The following is a 22,399-nucleotide window of genomic DNA, read 5'->3' as shown; positions in this document are numbered from 1 at the left end:
TAACAGCTGCTAACCACCACTACACAGGTTAACAAAGGCAAGTCATGCCGAGTCCTCCACAGCAAGAGAGATGGGGAATGAGAAGAAGCAAGGGAGATGGTAGGGTAGGGTGTCAAACTAGCTAGATGATGGAAGGAGATGGGCAGTCCTCCACTAACTATCCAAAGGGCTGTAGTGACTCCATTCCATATTTGGGCCAGAACTCACATATAAAAGGCCCAGTCTGGAAAAATATCACTCAGTGGTGATATTTTAAGACAATCGTAATAGTAGTGGCTCTTAGAGACATTTCACATGGAACCCATCTACCAGCAGAGGAGTAGATAGTGGGATGAGGTAGTCAAAGGTCAGTCAGAGCAGGAGTATGACACAATACAGTGTGTGAATATTCCAGACAATTAGGCTAGCTTTCAGGTCAGGACCCAGGACAATGAAGTACTGGAAACCTAAGCCCAGGTACAGTCATTAAGACTGAGCAAGCAGAGCAGGGCCTATGGGGAGGCATGCAGGGAGTGTAAGGTATTCAGAGAGCACAACCAAGTCTACAGTACTGAGGAGTTTCATTATTTCCACCCTCCCCCCACCCCCAACTGAAATCTTAGTCTAATTCAACAGGGTTTGTTCCATTTTTTTTTCTTACAAATTGCCTTTGTTAAATCTTTTTACTTTCGTTTCCATGCAAGAAAGAAAGAATTATATTTCGTTTGCATTCATATTTTATCTATTTACATATTATTGCATTAAAATGTGACATTATGATAAAAAGCCTACAATGCCAAAGATATGTTGGTTATAAACACAACTTGACTCTTGAGAAGTATGGAATTCACAGGTGGGAAGAGAAGTATGCAGGCAAACCAGAGACCCCCTCCCTCTCACATGCTGTTAGTATGCTCTGGGTGGAAGAGTGAACACCAATTAATCCTAAGTGTGAGGTAAATGTCACCTACTATCTATCCCTCCCTCTGCTGATTCTCAGCCAAAATAAGGAGTTTGAAGTATGAGGGTGAGGGATTGAGAGCTCAAAGAGGGAAAGTGGATGAAAGATGGTAAGAATATTATAAGAAATAAATATTTCTTATAATATTTATAAGAAATATTGCTTATAAACTTATGTATACCTACAGGTATGAGTGTGTGTGTGTGTGTGTGTGTGTGTGTGTGTATGTTGCTAAGAAAATAACTTCTGGGGACCCCTGGGTGGCTCAATAGGTTGAGCATCAGGCTTTGGCTCAGGTCATAATCTCTCAGTTCATGAGTGGAAGCCCTGCATGACATTGGGCTCTCTGCTATCAGTGCGGAGCTCTCTTTGGATCCTCTGTTTCACTCTCTGCCCCTCTCCCACTCGTGCACTCTCTCTTTCAAAAATAAATAAAATATTAAAAGAAAAGAAAGAAAATAAATTCTGATCTTTGTTAAATCAATTGCAAGCAAAGTAGTGAAGTTAGAGGCCAGATTATAAAAAATAAAGGAGTATCTAAATGACATGGCAGTAGAGTTAGCAAGTGTAAATCATGCTTCTAAGGAATTAGACACCCAGGGAAAGAATGATTGGGAGTTCAGTGGAGGAGCAAGTGGAGATCAAGACAGATTTTTTTGACATAAAGAAGTCAAGATCATGTTTACAGCTGAAAGTAGCATGGTGATGGAGAGGGATATTGTAAGATGAAGAAGAAATATAATAGAGTGGAATAGTTAGAGAAAATGTGCTACAAAAACAAAGGCAGATAATTCAGATATCAGCATGCTAGAAAAGCAGGAGAAGCCCTAAGACAAAAGCAGGGATGTATAAAAACACCAAGACAAGATTCTGCAACCTTTCTAAGAAGAGAATGTAGACAGACAGATGGTGGATGGATAGATGGGTAGATGGGTAGGTAGACGGGTAGAAACATTTCTAATACAGTAACATTAGTGGTTGTGATATACATATGGTGATGATAAAAAGGAAGGAATAACAACTATTTCGGTGGATCAAGAAAGGTTTACTAGTTAGGGAAAATATTGGAATGTGGACTAAAATATGAAAAGGGATTTTCCAGGCAAACTAATGGGAAGGAAATTCTGGGCAGAGAAATAACAGGTTCAACTTCATGGAGGTGGGAAAATGCAGAGTTTTGATGAGGAGTTTGGTGTGGCTTCTGAGTAGAGTATGTGGGGAGGGGGATGAGGCTGAGGCTGGACAGGCTGCAGCTGGACAAGTTGGCAGCAATAGTATCTTATTTTATAATTTTTATCCTTATGATAAGGAGATTGTATTTTACCTTATAGTTTGGGGACCTCTGTCTGGCATTGATTTTAGAAACTCTGATTCATGTCTATCATGGAGTTACAGACATGATGCAATGAAGTGACACTTGGTAACCATAACATTCTTCTCATGGCATTAATTTCTGTCCCCTGTTTTGAGGAGGTCTTTCTGCAGCATCTTAAAGAGACATGCAATATTTGAAGCATAAAATGGAAAGTCCTTGTTCCATAATTCAGGCCTAATGAGAATTCTCAAAAGATGTATTTTTTTTCTTATCTAAGAAATAAGGTCAAAGTGACATACAGGGTTAAAATGTACATGCTATCTTTATGTTCAATAAAGCAGTTTTAATTTTCAGAAAGAAGAAAGGGGAAAATAACAAGGAGGCTTGTGTCTGAGATCCCAAGGCAGAAGTAAAAGCTGGGAGAGAAGATAAATATGAGCTATCGGCAGAGAAGGAGAATTGCTCTCCTTAACCCAAGCGGGGGAGAATGTGTCCTAAGGAAAGAAGGGTTTAGTAAGACTTTCTGAGGCTTCTGAGGCTTCTATGAGTTTTCTTTCCTTTTTTTTTTAAACATCGACCAGAAAGCTTTGTTGTCTAGGAAAGGGTAAAAGGATGTCTGGCTGAATTGGAATTGACAAAACTAGGCAACTCAGAGAGGGCAGTCTCGGGAGCAGCCTTTAACCACAAAAGAGATATTGAAGGCGATGCAATCGATGCAGCTGGAGCGGGCACAGGAGGAAGATGATGAAACCCATCAAATTCGATCACTGGGCAGGAGCGGTCAGCATCAGCTTCCTTGGCAAGGGTCACTCGATGTCAGCCTCCATTCAGGGGCTTTCGCCTCCCCTGCTGATTACTTTCTTAGGATCATAAAGTTTGAGTGTCGGGAGGGAATAGTGCATGCTGCCTGCTCCAAACTTTTTTCTGGGACTGGAGCATCTTTCATTCACTATGGCCTATACAAGTAGGTTTGCTGGACTCATGGGTTAGAGAGCTGCTGACTCAGCTGCCTTGAGTACTTGACAGGTATGACCTCTCTCCCCGAAGACACTCTTCACTCAGCTTCATTCACTCAGTCAGTCAGTCAGTCAGTCAGTCAGTCAAAAATTATTCCTATCCATGGTAGATTTCAGGAAATCTGGCTACAGATCTTTTGCAGTTTCTTCCATTGAGAGGTGGAGTCTCTTTCCCCTGACAGAACAAGGAGTGGGAGAGACATGTGGAGAGAGACCTCAACTATCCCAGTCATCTCTACCACATCTGAGCCCAGAAGTTTGTGCAAATGCAGCTGACACTGTGTGCAGAGAAAAGGACTCAACTGAGCCCAGCCGCAAGTGCTAACCCAGAGGGTCTTAGCAAACAAAGGGGCTCAGAATAAACATTTAAATCGATACCTTTTGAGATAGTGTATTATGCAACACCAGCTAACTGATATGCACTGTAGGATAAATTTAGGAAGACTCAAAGTGGAAGGGATACAGAAATCCCTCTTAGGGGAATCTCTTAGGGCTGTGAGAGGTTCACCAAAACAGTTTAAGGAAAAGATAACTATCTGAAAACTGTGAACTATGAACTATGAAACATCAAGAATTCAATCATAGCATTCAGGCAGAACTTCACATAAATGTTGAATGTACTTAGAAAACATATATCCAAATGATTGCATTGTACAGGGAAAATAATGGTATGTATGGTATCTTTAAAGGTACCTATCAGAAGCTAAGGAAATGTAGTGTTTTCAGTCCCTGGAAGAATGAAACGGGAATGTGTTTTGACATCTCTGGAGTGATGGGTATGTGTCTGTAGCAGAGCGGGATACATGTGGCTATGAACTTGGTTGTATACCGAGGTCACCCCCTTTCTCTCCTTGCTGTTTCTCTTTCATCAGACAATTCTTGGATTATGATTTGGTTTCTGGTATATATTTGTCCACGGGAGAGAACATGCTTATCCATAAACACTGACATCCCATCTACTTAATAGTTATATTTCTCATTGTAAATTAATGAATTGGGCTTCTGTGTTTATAGATTGTCTCTGTAAGCTTGATTAATGCATTTGTTGTGCTACAAGTCTGATTTCAAGCCTGTAAGCCTAGGGTGCAGAGAATGGTAAATTCATCAAACACATGCTCTTTTTTTCTTGAGTTCTAATCAAGCCCCTCTACCAGCAATACTTGACCTCATTTGCACCTTTTCTTCAATCTGCAGCAGAGCCCAGGTCTCAGACCAATGCTGTTTTCACTTCCCCATGTAGTTAGTTATAATACTAACTACTGTTTCTTGAGGGCTCATTAGGTGTGAGGCATTGCTCTTAGGGCTTTTCATGGATTACTTCATCCAAACTTCAAAATGACTGCAGGAGTAATGTATTCTAATTTTATAGATGTGGAAACTAAAAGCCAGAGAGTTTAGTAACTTTCACATTGGTGGTAGTAACAGAACTGGAATTCACACCTAGGAAGTATGGTTCACAATGCTTACCCATGACCCCTAAGCTACATTGCTTATTCAACTAGAGATGATGTTATCCTTTTTTCATACTCCTTATCTTTAAGAAGAAATTCAGAATGTCTCCATCCATCAGATTAAGCCGAAAGTCTTCTATGTGGTTTTAAAGGAACTCTCTAATATGATCTGAACCTATTGATAGAAACTTAACTCCTATGTTTCATTTAACCTTAACAATTACTTGACGTATTTTATATGCCAAACATCAAGCTCCACGCTGATAGAGAAAAAAAGATAAAGAAAAGAATTTATAACCTAAATAGGCAGATGAAACACAAACCTGTGAAAATATAACTAACAAAACAAGGCAGAAAGTAAGTGATACTGTGAACATTTATAGCAAAAGAAACTGACTTCTGAACTGGAAATGCTGATGACTTAGAGAGGAGATGGGGTATAAGGTCACCTCAATAAAGACTGTGCTCAACTGAGAGGAAGAAGAAAACAATTCATTTCAGATAAGAAGAACAGTAAGCAAAGACAAGATCTTAAAAGAGCCATGATCATTATGGGAACAAAAATGCACAAGTGTGATAAGAGCAAGGACTATGATTGCAATTAATGTGGAATAAAAAAAAATAGATCACAGCTGGGTTGTGGACAGGTTAAAAACTTTAGACATGAGGTGAAGGTCTGATCTGAGAAGAGAAATTATATATTGAGATTTCAGTACATTCACAGTGAGCTGATGGTTGAAGCCTTGAGAATTGTAGGGATCTTCATTATAGACTTCCCAAAGGGATTGGTGGTTAAAAGGACTATTCTTCAGCTCCTTTTTCCTACCTGATAATCTGGCAACACTGAGGGAGAATAGTGAGGTGCCTTAGGTACTAACTAACTTGGTTTTCTAAGGTACATTCTGAGTCTTAACATTCACTTGAAATGCTCCTCAGTTTCTGATTTCCAGGGTCACCTTTGTTTGTGACCATTCTAGTATATATCCCTTTTAAATGCTTGTAAAGCTTAACAAGATATTAAAGGCTTTGAAAATTTCTGCTGCATAAAAACATGTTTAGTTCTATTTAGTATAGTTTCCCAAGGTTATTGTTATGGAATTTCTCTTGATTCTTGTAACCACTATTATTATCAATGGGTTAGTGTACCCTTCTGTTGAAGCTTTGGGAATCTACCATTTAATTAATGTCCTTCATTAAATAAATGCTGCAATATAAATTATCACTTCTGGGATAGTAAACAGAGCACACAACTAGCAATGAGGAAACCGAACTCTGTCACCCATGACTGACCAATAATGTGACTTTGTATGAATAATGGAGTTAGATCAACTTTTCCTTAAAGGATGAGTGGGGCTTATGACTTCTGATTTTTCTCCTATGAGCACCACAGGATTTAACTAACATACTGATAGTTTTATATGTACAAGAATAGTTACTGGCTTCATAACTAAACTTTTAGTTTGAATACTGAACCAAGTCAAGAATGTGTTACTTTTATGAACAGATAATATATCTATACCATTTATTTTGGACTCAAGTAACCTGAATTAGCATGGCTTCTGCCTTAGCCCCTAATCTTGAGTGATATAAGAAAAGAAGAATGAACCTTAAGAATAAGAAGACATATTCCTATCACCAGCTGCCCTAAAAATAATCTATGCAAAGGTCCTGAATTGCACACCTGGGAAACAGGGAGGCCTCAGGGATTAACTCTGTTTTGACTGGGGCAAGTCAGGTCTGTTTAGTTTGCTGCAGTTATATTATATTTGGAAAACAGATTTTAAACTAGACCAGGGTCAAAGTTCTCCCTAGATCTAACACTGTATGACTACAGTGCACAAAAGCATTGCTCTACTCTCATGGCCATGAAGGAGGGAACTTTAGGGAGTGATGGAGAGTTTGGGATCCCACTTCATTCTGAAGAGACTTTGAGTGTTTCTGATCTTACCTCCTTCTTCACGTGTGTAAACTTTCATTATAGCAAAGAGTCCACATTTAGCTGTGAGTATAAGACCAGAAACTTGGACGTTTTTATGATTAATATCCTAGTAAGTCTCCAAAGCCCATCTCCAGTGATTTGATCACCTGCATGCCTTCTCTGGGCCATTTATCCACTCTGCTTTTGGTACCTGTGTACCACCTTTGAATTTACTTCCTAACTACAGAAGATCTGACATGTTAATTTCTGGGCTCCAGAGATCAGGGAATACTATGCCTTGGCTGCTCTAAATCCCTAAAGAGGCAACCCACTCCCAGAGTTCCAAATAAAGAAAAATAAAAACTGTTTTTGGCAGCTCAAATGTAGTGACCTCAACTTATCTTTCAGTTTTTGTCTAGATGAATTACCAATAGGCTAATGGTTGGGGAGTTTGGAAGACAGAAAGGTGGGAATGTAACATGCAAAGGGAATAGCTTTATGAATAACAGTCTTTAGGGGAGAGTCTGGTTTAAAATACATGCCGAGTTTAGGAGGTATAGCAAATCCTTTACTGTTTTTAAAAGGTTATTTGTTTATTTTGAGAAAGTGGGGGAGGGGCAGAGAGAGAGAGGGAGAGATCATATCTCAAGCAGTCTCTGCACTGTTGGCACAAAGTCTCCCTCAAGGCTTGAACCCACTAACCAGGAGATCATGACCAAAGCTGAAGTCAGATGCTTAAATGACAGAGCCACCCAGGCACCCCTCCTTTATTCTTTATTATTTCTTCACTAGGACTAAGAAATCTTGTGCAGTTGGCAGTGAGATAGTCACCCAACCCCAGGAATGCCAATATGTCAAAAGGAAACCTTTCCCTTCAGCAAATAAAATATTAAGAGGGCTCAACGAAAGCCAGTGGGAAGTGGCCTGAAGAAGGAGATGAAAAATTAATTTTAATGCATGGGAGACTAAGTAATTCACTTATTTCACAACCTCAATCAATTTTAATATTTTAGTATTTAATGTGAATGTGGTGCCTCTCCAATAATATTTTAAAAGTTGTTTCTCCCTTTTTGGCTTTTGTTCTACTAGTACTTTCTATTTTCTTAGCCATTTTTCTTCATGTCTTGATAGGGAGGTTCCAGTGGGTTTCATATTACTCTAGGAAGGAATCTACCCTGTCCTCTCTTCACCAGTTTTAAAAGTTATGAAATTACTAAATAGGGAGCAAAGGCGGTGAGGAAGACCCCAAACCAGCTTTTAGGGAGGCTGATTTTTGGAGAGGCCACTGAACCCCAAGAGCCTCTCAAGTCTTCCAGGATAGGCCATTGTGTGGAGAGCAAAATGGAGTCATTTAAGTCATTAGTTGCTCAGATATCAGCCCAAGAGGGGAAGCTGTCTGCCTTTCTCCACAATTTAGACACTTATCTTACAAATTCACCAAGCTCCGTGATTTCTGAACAATGCCAGCTGTTAGGGAGCCATTTCCCTGGCATTTTCCCCATAATTTGATTTGAAAGGAAAAGATTAAACTCAGTCCGACCCAGAACTGTCAGCCCAATGCCCTCAAAGAGTTTGACAGGAAAAGAAAAAAAATACTTGCAGACTCTTAGATGAAGAAATCACCTGTAGTTGTGCATTAAAGAAGACAGTAAGGCACATTCCATAGGCCAGACAATGAATGTGGATAGGACCAACCATAGAGATTTCTCCTCCTAGACAGATGAATTAAAGCAAAGGCTAAACTTACTGTCCTTCTTAGTGACCAACTTTTGGGTAATGTTAATTTTAGGAAGAAAGTTTAGATTGCTTTTAAACGGCGATCAGCTGGTATGAGTATGCTAGCATTTTAAAAATTGTTATAACAGCTAAGTTTTCCCGGTTGTGGTGATACCTTTTCTAATCAGTAATAATGATTCTATTTATCCTGCCAGATCTGAGTAAGTATGAATATCAGAATGTTTACAGCTTATTGAATGCTTGTTTTACCTAACGTGCCCCTCACAAGAATGAATTAGAAGATAATCTACCTTTGGTTCTCTGTTAAGATCATTGATTCCTAGAGAGGTTAGGTTGTTCAAAGTGAAGTAGCTAATAAATGCTATAGCTGAGTTTTGGTCCAGCATCAAATCCTGGAGACTTAGTCAACATATTATGCATTGTCTCTGTAAAAGGAAGTGGAGAAATGTTACAAAAATTTAATCCAGGGGCGCCTGGGGGCCTCAGTCGGTTAAGCATCCGACTTTGGCTTAGGTCATGATCTCACAGTTTGTGGGTTCAAGCCCCGCATCAGGCTCTGTGCTGACAGCTAGCTCAGAGCCTGGAGGCTGTCTTCAGATTATGTATCTCCCTCTCTCTGACTCTCATAAATAAATAAAAAACATTAAAAAATATTTTAAAAAATTTGGGGCACCTGGGTGGCTTAGTCGGTTAAGCGTCCGACTTTCGCTTAGGTCATGATCTCGCGGTTCGTGGGTTTGAGCCCCGCGTAGGGCTCTGTGCTGACTGCCAGCTCAGAGCCTGGAGCCTATTTCAGAGTCTGTATCTCCCTCTCTGTCTGACCCTCCCCTGTTCACGCTTTCTCTCTCTCTCCTAGAAATAAAAATATTGAAAAGAAAATATTAAAAAAAAAATTTAATCCAATAGTGTGGGTTTTCATTTATACTACTGTTCATATTTTTTTCAAAATATAAGCCCTTTGGGGGAGCCTGGGTGGCTCAGTTGGTTAAGTAGCCAACTCTTGATTTGGGCATGGGTCATGATCTCAACGTTCATGAGAATGAGTCCTGCGTCAAGCGCTATGCTGACAGAGCAGAGCCTGCTTGGGATTCTCTATCTCCCTTTCTCTCTCTGCCCCTCCCCTGCTCTTGGGCATGTGCACACACACTCTCTTTCTCTCTCAAAGTATATAAATAATCTTAACAAAATATTAAGCACTTTAAAATATCCCTCTTGAACTTGGTTCCATTGCCCTTCTGCCCTAGGCTTTCTCTCAGTTTATTAATGGACACTTTGGAGAGACTACCTTGGCCTCTGTTAATATCACCCTCTTAATGTAGGAGCAACTCAAATATTTCTAATTTCTTTTGATAAATAAGTCAGTGTTTAACATCAAAAAATTTATATATTCCATAACACAGCACAACACATTTCTTTCAGCTTAGAAATAATTCAGATTCCCTATTTCACAGATGAAGAGCTGGACCTAGACACAAACTTCCCAACCAGAAAGCTCATCTGTGGCTGCTCCAGGGGAGGAACCTGGACTCCTGTATCCCCATCTCGTGATTGTCCCAGTGTACCATTACAAACTAATGAGTAATGAGACCCATAGATACATTAAAATTTTACTTTGTACGTTAGCACTTTTACTTTTCTCCCAACCTCACCCTTTTTTATGCAGTATTTCATATGTCTTCCATGTTTTTGACAATTAAGACTTCAAGTTTCCCTGTTCCTTCATTCACATCTGTGCATAGGACAGTTCTGACAAAACATTAAGTCTTCATTAATTATTTAATGATTGAGTAATCCTTTTTGAGATGAATTTGTATGCCTTTATGATTTAAAACTCCTCAGTATGTCATTTTTATTATTTCCGATCTATTTTTTTATTGGTAGACTTCCATCAAACTCAGAGGTCATCTTGTGCTGAGACACCGAAAGCCATATTCCAAAAGCAACTAGGACACAATAGAATTTGGTTCTGTTAATAGCTCATTTGACATTGCTGAAAGTTACTCAATCTAAATTTCCATTCCCATATGCCAACATGCCTTGCAATGATCAAAAGTAATGAAAGTGCAGTAAATAACAGAAACGCTTGACTTAAAACCCAAGGGGGTGCCTCTGTATTCATTCTGAGTCCTTGAACTTGGTGTGAGGGAGTGAAGACTTGGTGGGAAAGGACAGACCCACAGGAAGTGGTCAATCAAGAAAGTATGATATGAAATGGAAGTATATTAGAAAGACTCCTGACTTTAATAGGGATTTGCATTTACTTGGGTTCCTAAGTAATTTATTTATTAAGAAATGTATAAAGACAGAATTTTGTCTTTCAGAATTCCCAGAGATTGAAGAGCAGATGAACGAACCTATAACTACCAAGTGCAAATCATTCCACTTAAGGGGAAGTGTGTGTGTGTGTGTGTGTGTGTGTGTGTGTGAGAGAGAGAGAGGGAGGGAGGGAGGGAGAGGGAAAGGGAGAGAGAGAGAAGGAGAGATGGGGTTTCACATAAATGACATTCTTTCTTGATTCATTTAACTGCTTTGTACTTGGAAAGACAGGATGGCTTATAGAGCTTCATAGGCTATAACATAAGATATTAGGAATGGATAAGAAAGAAGAATAAACATTTTGGATACTAGCCCTTTATCTGATATGTCATTTGCAACTATATTTTCCCATTCCGTCAGTTGCCTATTAGTTTTATGGGTTGTTTCCTTTGCCATGCAGAAGCTTTTTATCCTGATGAGGTCCCAATAATTCATTTTTGCTCTCGATTCCCTTGCCTTTGGGGATGTGTCAGGTAAGAAATTGCTGCAGTTGAGGTCAAGGAGGTTGTTTCCTGCTTTCTCCTCTAGGGTTTTGATGGTTTCCTGTCTCACATTCAGGTCCTTTATCCATTTTGGATATTTTTGTGTGTGGTGTGAGAAAATGATCTAGTTTCATTCCTCTGCATGTTGCTGTCCATTTCTCCCAGCACCATCTTAGTTGCAAATGACATATCAGATAAAGGACTAGTATCCAAAATCTATAAGGAACTCACCAAACTCCACACCTGAAAAACAAATAATCCAGTGAAGAAATGGGCAGAAGACATGAACAGACATTTCTCCAAAGAGGACATCCAGATGGCCAACAGACACATGAAACGATGCTCAGCGTCCCTCCTCATCAGGGAAATACAAATCAAAACCACACTGAGATACCACCTCATGCTGGTCAGAGTGGCTAAAAGGAACAAATCAGGAGACTATAGATTCTGGCGAGGATGGGGAGAAATGGGCACCATCCTACACTGTTGGTAGGAATGTAAATCGGTGAAGCCAACTCTGGAAAACAGTGTGGAGGTTCCTCAAAAAATTGACAATAGAACTCCACTATGACCCAGCAATAGCACTGCTAGGAATTTACCCAAGGGATACAGGCGTGCTGATGGCTAGAGGCACAAGTACCCCAATGTTCATAGCAGCACTCAACAATAGCCAAAACATGGAAAGATGCTAAGTGTCCACCAACTGATGAATGGATCAAGAAGATGTGATATATTTATACCATGGAATACTACATGGCAATGAGAAAGAATGAAATCTGGCCATGTGTAGCAACATGGATGAAACTTGAGGGTGTTATGCTGAGTGAAATAAGTCAGGCAGAGAAGGACAGATACTATATGCTTGCACGTATAGGAGGATTAGGAGGAACTTAACAGAGGACCATAAGGAAGGGAAAGGGGAAAAATAGTGGGAGAGTGGGAGGGAGGCAAACCATGAGAGATTCTTGAATTCTGAGAACAAACTGAGGGCTGATGGGGGTAGAGGAGAAGGGAAGGGGGGTGATGGGCATGGAGGAGAGCACTTGTGGGGATGAGTACTGGGTATTATATGGAAACCAACTTGACAATAAACTATTAAAAAAAGAAAGAAGAATAAACAACAGAAGAAATTTAAAATGAAGCTGAGGATGAAGTATATATAAAATGTACATCATACAAAAAAGCATACATTTAATCTAGATAGGTCAATAGAACTCTAGTGTCAAGATGTTCTGACATTTACTACCCCTGTGACTTTAGTTTGTTTCTTCTTGTTTAGACAATCTGGACAAGATTTTGTGTGTGCTGTGTTTTTAAACACTTACAAAATGTTGTCCCTGCCCTGTAGGATCTAGCAGTCTAGATGAGCAAATGAGATTTACTCAATGGGAACAATTAAAATTTACTCTTCTAAATAGATCCTCACACATGTTCCATCTCATTCAAACCTTAATCTTTTCCTCTTTGCTTCTGGTTTAGCCAACTGCTGCCTGTACTCCCTTCCACAGAGTCTTGTTGAAGATTACTGGGAATAACAAGAAAGTTCTGATTTGTCACCCCTTACTCATGGCATTCCTTCAGATGAATAAAAGGTTCTGAGTATTCCCATCATCACTGATGGGAGGGCATCTTTACCACTCTTGGTGGTAATGATCTCTTGTTGTATTCTATTTTTTGTTATTATTTTTCTTTTGACCAAGGTCTTGTCCTTTCTCAATTTTTTTCCCTCCCAGATCCTCTTTACATCTACATCATCTAGTGCCTGCAACAGTGCATCCCTATGTTATAGCCTTTGTCATTTCTATCACTCTGAATGGCTGCATTTGCTCTCACCCCTTGGGGTTTTACTCTCATTTAACTTTGACACATATCTTCATTATCTCCCTGAGAGGAACTCCAGGGGCCTAGAATGAACTGTTGAAAGTACCTCATACAGTTTCTCAGAGGTGGTAGCAATTGGGTGATGCAAATTTTACAGAAGAGAGAATTGCTAGATCTTGAAGGAACACAGCTGTAAGTCACTCTTGATATTCTCTGTTGAGAAGGAAGCCAGTGCTGGGATGGACAGCAGATGGGAAAATTTAAGTCTACTCTAGGGTCCTAAGTGGGAACAGAATGGCATCTTCAGGCTCATTCTTCCTGACAAAATATGAAGTTTGAGTCCAGGGGTACTCTATCCAAGAAGACAAAGTTATAGAAATTTCCTGGAAGGAGTTGGATTCCAGTTATTACACAAGATATTGATGACACAATGATGATTTTGACACAGATCAAGTCTCATGGGGCTCTCGGAGGGTCATGATCAGTCTCTACATAAATAACTATCTGCAATAATCCTGTTTTTTAAAAATCTTTTGGAAATGAATGCACATAAGTACAGCTATGTTCTATTGCCAAGAAAAGTCTTATTTAAATATTTTAGATAATAAATTTATAAACTTTTAAATGTATGTTTTACCTTTTTAAGAAAGGTTACTGAAAATAATCCAAATTTTTATTGAATTGTCAATCATTATAAAATGTAATGTTACATTTGTAACTGTGGTATTATTGGGAATTTTTAATGTAAGTAGAGCTATCCAAATTTACTATAAATGACTCCAAATTACAGTGATTCTTGTCTTGTTATAAACTATTTTTTATTGTTTTACTGTCATGTATATCATAATAATATCACATAGTTGTTTATGTGTGTATGAGTATATATAATGTATAGTGACATATACACACTTTAAGTATTTTTTTCAGTTTGTAAAAATAGATGTGTCCCCAATTTTGAGAGTCTTTAAATCTTCAAAGTTAAATGATTTTAGCTTTATAATTTTCATAAGTTTACATAGTCAAAATAAGATATTAGAAGTTCAGGCCATTCAGTTACCTAGAGGGAGGGTAAGGTGTTCACAGAGAGGCTGTTATTACACACAATTTCACTGTCAATGTCAAGTCCAAATGCATATTCTCCTCCTAGACTTGAAAATAGATATAGCTAGGGAAGAAGTTCACTTTCCTGAACCTGAAAACGATGCTGATTATGAGTTGGACAGCATGCCAGGTAATCTCATACTATGGCTTGGGGACAGTGCTTTTCCTGAGACTATTGAATCATGTGCCCTTGGGCCATTCCACTTAACAACTCCTTGAGTACTGGCTACACTGGGGTACTATATAAAAACAGATGCCTGGGTGTCTCAATCTTATGTTTGTCTTGGGATCTAAAATTAAGAATTAGAGACCTCCTGAGAGAGAAATCACACAACGAAGAAGAATGTTTGCTATAGTTGTTTCGTTTGTACTCTGAGATGTGAATTAGAAGACCAAAACCAGAAAGATGTCTGAAGTCAGCAGTGGAGCAGGAGCAGATAAACATCACACACAATAGCAGTAGCAAAAGTAGAACCAAAGAGTGATGCCAAAGATAAATACTGGCTGTCTAGAAAGGGAATGCCACGAACTAAGTGGAAATGTACCAAAGTCAGCATTGGAAAATGGAAGGCTAAATCAGAAAGCTGGAGAGAATATGAGACTCAAGAAGTTAAGAGGAAGCTATCACGTAGGATTTCCTTAGAGCCTGACTAGTGGGCAGGTGTCTTACTTGTCTCTTGTCCATTCATGCCATAGGCCCTCATTGAGCCTGGTTCAAATAGAGTTCCACATGGAATTTTTTAAACACCAATAAATAGCAGGCTTTCCTGGAAGCCTTGTTAAACACATAAATGCCTTTGTCCAAAGCCTGATCTACTGGTTAAAGGAAAAAAAATCAACTGGTTTAGAGCCTTTTTGTATAAAGGGCCAATAGTAAATATTTTAGGCTCTGTGGGCCATATGGTCTTTGTCATAATTATTCATCTCTGCTGTTCTAGCTTGAGAAGAGCCATACACAATATGTAAATAAATGAATGTGGCTGTGTCCCAATATCTTTTTTATTATTATTTTTTTTACAAAACAGGTGGCGTGACAGATTTGGCTTGTGGACTCTGATTTTCCTGACCCCTTGTTTAGAGCAATGTTATTCCTTCCCCCAACATAGTGGCCTAATGCATCTTGAAAAGAAGATTAGTAAAACATAAGCCTTCAAAATCGAAAGCCAGATGTTTCTTTTAATCACCTACAGTTTTGCAGATGTTATTGTTGGTGTTCAATATCTCTGTGTATCAAGGTTGCTGAGACATGGATGTATAAAACAGTGGCAACAATTGTGGTTTCTTTTGGAAGCTCTAGGAAAGGGATCTCATTTCCCCAAATAATTCATTTATTTGCCTACCGTCATGTGAGAAATTCCACTTTTAACAGATCAGTTCAATTCATAGCATTGATGTTTCCTGATGCTGTATGCAAATTAAAGAAGAGAATAATTGTTCCTACCCTCAAAGGGCAAAAAAAGCAAATTTCCTTTTGACAACATAAATACTCCTGAGAAGGTAAGCAATACTTACCTACATGAAAAATGGGTTGAAGACAGAGCTATGGAGATTATTTTAAGCTAGCATCAAACATTAACAGCTAAGTGTGATTGTTTATAGAATTCTCTCTGTGTGTGTGTGTGTGTGTGTGTGTGTGTGTGTGTTTGTTTGTTTATAAGATGTAGTTGAAAAGACAGTGGTGGAATGTATTAAAGAAATGGGCAGCTGTGGAATGAGACATTTCCAAAGACATTTTAGTCAAAACCCAGCTCCTCCATTAGGGAATCAGCTCATTTTTCACCTCCCAGTGGGTGTAATCAGTTCCTTGATTAGCATTTGCAGTCACAAGCTTTGCAAGTTGCTTCCACATGATGCTCAGGGACTCACCAAGATCAAGTCAGAAAAAGCCAGCACCCCACAGCCACCTGCTGGCCTCTGTGGGCCCTGGACTCCTGTGAAAGTACCACAGTCAAATGTAGAAAAGTGAAAAAGCTGATATTTGCATTGGGGAACTCTTTCCTGTGACTTTCCCTCTATGCCTCTCTTGAGCTTTCTTCATTTTGCCTCCTCTGCACAATGGCCCTAGGCCTTCCCAGAACTTCCAACCTTTTCTTGAGTCCCTTATTTGTTACCAAAATTTAAACCCAGTTTGCTTATCATAGGATATTGTATTCCTAAGATGGTACTCGGCTTCTGGGAACAGTAATTTGATAACCCAATTGAAGATAATACCTTTCCAAGTTATTTGCATTTTCTTCAGTTAAGATATTTGCATTTTATTGGGGGTTTATGCCCTTTCCTCATAAGGATTTACTAATTGGAAATTTCATTAGGAGATGGTCTCAAACACCTCTGCTAGAAAGGTTTTGAATCTGAATGCCATAGTTAATTGAATGCCAGGAGACCAGCATTTTTGTCATGTCTCAAATTACTAGATTAGTTATAAAACTATGTTCCCATTATGCATCTCAGTTTTCTCATTCTCTAAAATTACAGTTTGGAATTACATCATTACTGCTTAAAATGCCAGGATAAGCTAATTTACACTAAAGTATTAATGACTGACAGTAGTTTAATTAGTTAGTTATCCAGGTACAGTGGAAATTTTGAAAGCTTTTTGACTTCAAGGTTTCTGCAGTACTCTCATTTTGGACACTGTTAACACTATAGAGAGTTTTTCCAGATTCCTTCAAATTATACCAGTCGGCTACAGTTACAATTGAAACAGACAGAAAAATGGCCAGAAAGTTGTTTTTTGTTAAGGGTAGATGCTTTCTATGATTTCTGTCAAGATTTGGAGTAGGAAAGTATCTTGAACCAACATGGAATAATCAGGCATGTGTCTTTTTAAAATTTGCCTCTAGGATCAGAAGCACTGTAAATCTCCCATATTTAATAGGACTATTCACTTAAACTGTTATTTATTTCCTTTCTGATGAAAGGTGGGATTAATGTGTGATTCAGATTCATTGTAATTCTTGTTCTTGTGAAAATTAATAAAAGGAAATCTCATTTAAAAGGGAGCCAGGAGGACGGCAGGGGGAACTCTCAAGTCCTCCACACTGTCAGCTGTAGAGCCAACAGGAAGAGAGGTACTTTGCACTCCCAGTAGGAAGAAATCTACTTTACTACCCTTGCAAGTAGAAGAAAAATTTTCTCTTTGCCTAGCAACAGCCCAGCCAATAGGAAACCATCTCAACTCAGCCAATGAAAAGCTACTGTACTTTGAACTTGCGGTTATACCAAGGGACTTTATGTTTATGACAATCAATCCCAATTTTCCCCTTTCCTCTATAAAAGATCATTCCTCTCTTTTGTTCTCCTGACTTGTCTATAGTTTTATTGTAGCTTGCACATCCTGAATTGCAATCCTCTGCTTTTCCCCCAAATAAACCCATTTTGTTGGCAAACTAACTGACAGTTTTATTTTTAAAGCTAACATCTTGATCCAACAGTTATGGATGACCACATTGTTGCAGGTTCTCTCTAGGTTCCTGGGCCAGTGAACAAAGTGTATAAAGGCTCGACCTCATGGTGTCTGCATTCTGACTGGGACAGACAGACAATTTACAAATAAAAACTTGTATGTGTTACTTGTGAAAGTATGTTCTGGAGAAAAATAAAGCAGAAAAAAGGACTAGAGAGCAATGGAAGATAGGTGCTGTTCTAATAGAAGGCCAGGGAAAGGTACTCTGAGTAGGGAGCATTTGATCATGGGTGAAGGACAGATGCATCCCTTGAGATCTGGGCTAGAGGCTTCCTGGCAGATATAATCTGTTCTCGGACACTGTTCCTGTTTTCTCATGCTCTTTCCTGTGCTGATTCGGCTCTTCCTCCCTGGACTATTCCCATCACTCATTTTAAGCCATCCCCTCCTCAGTCCAAGGTTTCGTCCTCGTATTTGTAGTTGGTCCTCATTATTTGTAGAATCCCTTTTTCTTTTGCCTGTTCACCTATTTGATAATATTATTTATAATCTGCAAATCAATACTCTTGGCATTTTCATGCTCAGTTAGTGGACACGTGTGTGCACAGAGTAGCAAAAAACTTTAGTCACCCTGTGTATACATTCCCAGCTGAGGTTGAACCAGGAGATGCTCTGCTTTCTTGTTTTAGCTCACATTCTGTAAACAAGTGTCCTTGTCATGTTCTATTTAGTATGACAGTTTTAATACTTTTGTGCTTTTTGTTGTTGATTTATCTATTTACAGTGGCCCCAAGCAGAGTGCTGAGTTACTGTTTATAGTTCCCAAGCAAAAAAGCTGGGATATGCGTCATGGAGAAAATACATATGCTAGGTAAGCTTTATTCAGGCATGCATTATAGTGCTGTTAGACATGAGTTCAATGTTAATGAACTGACAATATGTATTAAAATAAAGTGTTTTCAAATAGAAACAAACATAACACAATTATTCACTGATTAGTTGATGAAAATGTTATCAGAGGCTCATAGGAACCTAACCCTGTTTTTACCCTAGGAGCCATGGGTCAGTATTTGCGAATTCAGTGTTCCTGGTGACTTTATAGAACATTCACTACCACAAATATTAAGAATGAACTGTAACTTCTAGGTCGTGCCTCTGAAGCTATTTATTTGTGGGCACCTTGTATTTTAGTGCCCGCTTATATTCTGATTAATGCTGCACTATATTTTCTTTTAAGTTCTTCTCCAATTGTTTCATGCATTTTTTTCTGATCTATCACTTTGACTAGCTCCCGGTTAACGAGCATCTACTATGTGATCAAAATGGGTGTGGGATTTTCATTGTAATGGCCCTGAGAAGTAAGCATTAGGAGGCTCATTTTGCAAATTAAAACTCTGAGTCCTGAGAGGTTCTGAGATTTGCCCAAAGTCATGATGCAAATAAAGCCGGGGAGTCTGGATGTATTCCAAGGTTTGCCTGGCTCCAAAATTTTTATGTCTTGCACAGTTCTGGGTCCTTGATAGAAACTCAGTGAGCTAAATAGAGTGTTACACAAAAAAGACAAAAGAGGGAGGGGAAGTCAAGGACAATTCATGCTTTGTGTTGGTTGGTAACAAAGCTATTTTTCTCTCAGGAAGAAAGAGATGAAAGTTCTGATATTCAAATGCTCACTCACCAGGCACCCTTCAGAATTCCCATCCATCAGCTGGCAAATGGACACATTTTAACAAGCACAATCGCAACCAAGCAAGTTCTGGCAACAAAATATGCCTCCACTAATGATATTCAATTGTTCTGAGAAGACAAAATGGTCTGAAGTGTAATGAGATGCCAAACACACAAACGCACAAAACAGGCTGCTCATATTTAAGTCCTTATGTTTCTTGAAGTGAAAACTCATTTTAAGAAGATTATGGTGCATATATTATAAAGTGGGATGATACTCCACATTCATGCCCCACTGGGGCCCTGACTGTATTAAAAAAAATGAAAACAGAACCAACAACAACATTTTGTTCCCACACAAGTACTTCGCTAATAGGACATGTGACGTGGTAGTCATTTGTTTGGGTTATTTTTATTGCAGGCTTTATGGATGAATTCACACTTTTGATACACAATGCATTCAGGAAACTTTTCAGTCAGACTCCTGAGAGTGAGAATATCCTAGAAACAAGGGGTAGGGGGTCCAGGCCATTGGAATAGGATTATAGTTGATGAGATAGAGTGAGAAAGAGGGAAGGGAATAAACTTCCCAGTGATGTGTTCCCCTACCTTCTGGAGAGAACAAAGTAATGTCTACTGAGGCAACAGCCAGATTTTCATCCTTGACCAAATTCTATTCAACATGTTTATCAGTGGCAAAGATCCATGAATCCAAACATTTTATTACAAGTGAAAGCTTTTGTTGTGATGAAATTCCTCTGAGAAATGTAAATAAGTAAAACATATGAAACAGAAATAATATGTTAAAGTGAGGGGGCTGTTTTCTAAACACTTCCTGTCCCCCTGTTTTTTAGTAGTAGCTCTGAGGGGGTTTCTGGAAATCTCTCAGACTCTAAGAAACTGTGAAAAGTACTGATTCAGATGAAGTGAGATATTTAAATGTCTAGGAGAAATGTATGGAATGGTTAAAGGAAGGCTATGCAAGGCAGGGTAAAAGAAAACACTCTATATGTTCCAAACAGAGAGTGAATGGGGGTGGTGAGCTAACCATAATTGCAGAAAGTATTAAAATTAATAACTGTAGGAAACAATCACCAATCCTAGGGCTCATGGAAGGAAAGGAAGGAAATGGGGGTATCAGAGTCTAAGAGTACTAAGCAAAGGCCACATGATCAGTACTGGAACCATGAAGAGGGCCTCATGGCTGGAACCAGAGTTGTAGCCACTTCCTGAGATGCCCCAAGAGGTACAGGGAGAGCAAGGAAGAAACGCTGCTTCTTCCCTACTCCTGTGTCTGATCCCACCCATACCTCCTACTGGTTAAACATACCGGTAAGCCTGCTGGGAAAACAGACTTCCAGTCCTGGCTTTCCTAAACAGAATTGAGAACAGCAGGCATGAGACTAATAATTGGCTCTGTAACTGGCTAAGTCCATTTATTGGGATATTCAGCATCCATCCATACCCTTCTACTCATATTTACAATTCTTGTACCATAGCAAAGGTAATGTCATGCTTCTGCTTAATAAAATCTAATTCTCCTTGGGACATAGGAGGATGCACAGAGTCTCTTCCATAGGGAAGACACCAATTTCAGCAATTTCCTGCCTCTGTCCCTGAGTGATATTAGATCCTTTTCATTTCAGATGCAAAGCCCATCTGGATATTATGTTAACATTAAGCCAAAGTGTAACTACCACCCACATTCTACATAAAATAATAGGAGGAAAGGAGAGGATAAAATTCTATATGTGTATTTTAGGGTATATGGGTAAGTAACAAGTAGGGAAGAAAAAATTTCATTCCAGGCTCCCTTTGCCCCTGGTCAGTATTTGAGTTGGTTAGACTACTTCACTTTTTCAAACACTCATTCCTGCAGTAGCTCAGAAATTAGTGGTCTTACCTTTAGTAGGGTTCCTTTGGGTTCCTCTAGTCTTTTATGACACTTTTTTACTTGAATTTTTAGAGGTATCCATGGAATTCCCCTGGGTCCAAAGCACAGTCTTCCCTGGCTTCACTGCATAACAATGACCCTACTTCCTTTCCATAAACATAATCACTCAGTAGGTACCTCTCAATCTAATTCCATGGGAAGCCCCAATGGCCAGGTGGCAATCTCAACTTCAAAAGGATTATTGTTACTTACGCCATTTGATGGAAGCATTACTCCTCTGAGAACTAAGAACTCTGAAACATCACAGTCTAAAGTTGCTGGGATGGGAAGCAAAATTCTTTAGGTGGTTCCTTAGATATCACAGTGAAAGGAACAGTCCCATTTCTAACTCTTCATTTCCAAACTCATACATTTGGGCTATGGAAGAAATAGTACTATGTATTGGTCACAAGTTTAGAGTATACAAACCACATTTTGAAAGTGAGTTTGCCATTTCATCATTTTATGTTGGCTAAGTGCATCTGGGGGAAGTAATGTACGGAAAAAAAAAGAAAGAAAGAAAACCACCACTGAATGTCATGGAATTAGCCCATGGCTGTACTTTTATGTTAAAATGAATTGTTTGGTTGGAACCACTTGTGTGGTATACTATAATGGTGAATACGATGTCTTGTTAATCCATGGGTGGTGGTACAGGCAGAAAGTTTTGAGCAGGAAAGAAAAATTCTTGTAAAAATAACTTTTTTTCTTTCTTCTTTTTTGAGAGCATATCATGGTTCCTAACATTATAGGAAAGAATCTAATATAATCAGACTGCCATCAGGTGGCTGAGATGATCCTCTTGAGAAATGATACCCCATTAGGGCCTGTTGGAAGGTTTGGATACTCAGCAATGATAGAAGCAGGATTTTTTTTTTAGTGAGGTGAGAGCTCATGCTGTTGACCCATATATGACTTTCTATTCCTGCTGCCATGGCTATTTGAGTGTGAGTCCTATTTGAGGCTATTTGAGTGTGAATAAGACCGAGGGTGGCTGGGCATAGGTTGGTTAACACCCACAGGAAGGGTAACTTTGTCTACATAATATTTGAGAACTTCCTCTGCTCTGGGTACCCTTTAGTAATCAATAACACAGAACAAATATATCCTCTCTTTCTGTGCCCATCCTGGGAGAGTCATTCCATGCTTCTTCCTGTGAACTCCTTAGATCTTTGAATCTTTTTTCTTTCCAGTTCTCTGGTCTTTAAGCCGAACTGTTATCTGTTGCTTGTGAATCAGTATGGATTCACAGCTCTGGCTGTATATCTATCCAGGCAAAGTAAATAACTATATATACT

The 22,399-nt window shown here is 39.1% G+C and overlaps 1 long non-coding RNA gene across 2 annotated transcripts in view; it reads right to left on the bottom strand.

The window, feature by feature from the left end:
* LOC144223139 (uncharacterized) overlaps positions 1 to 21,316 on the bottom strand; it is a 63,827-nt gene extending 42,511 nt beyond the window's left edge. For both annotated transcript variants that reach the window (XR_013332587.1, XR_013332588.1), the window contains exon 1: positions 21,072 to 21,316. This is a non-coding gene — a long non-coding RNA (uncharacterized LOC144223139). The remainder of the gene's footprint in view (positions 1 to 21,071) is intronic.
* Between the last annotated feature and the right edge of the window lie 1,083 nt (positions 21,317 to 22,399).

This window comes from Crocuta crocuta, unplaced genomic scaffold, assembly GCF_008692635.1.
Source record: "Crocuta crocuta isolate KB4526 unplaced genomic scaffold, BGI_CrCroc_1.0 scaffold231, whole genome shotgun sequence".
NCBI lineage: Eukaryota > Metazoa > Chordata > Mammalia > Carnivora > Hyaenidae > Crocuta > Crocuta crocuta.
The sequence above is the reverse complement of the archived record's forward strand: the minus strand, read 5'-3'. Positions and strand labels throughout refer to the sequence as shown.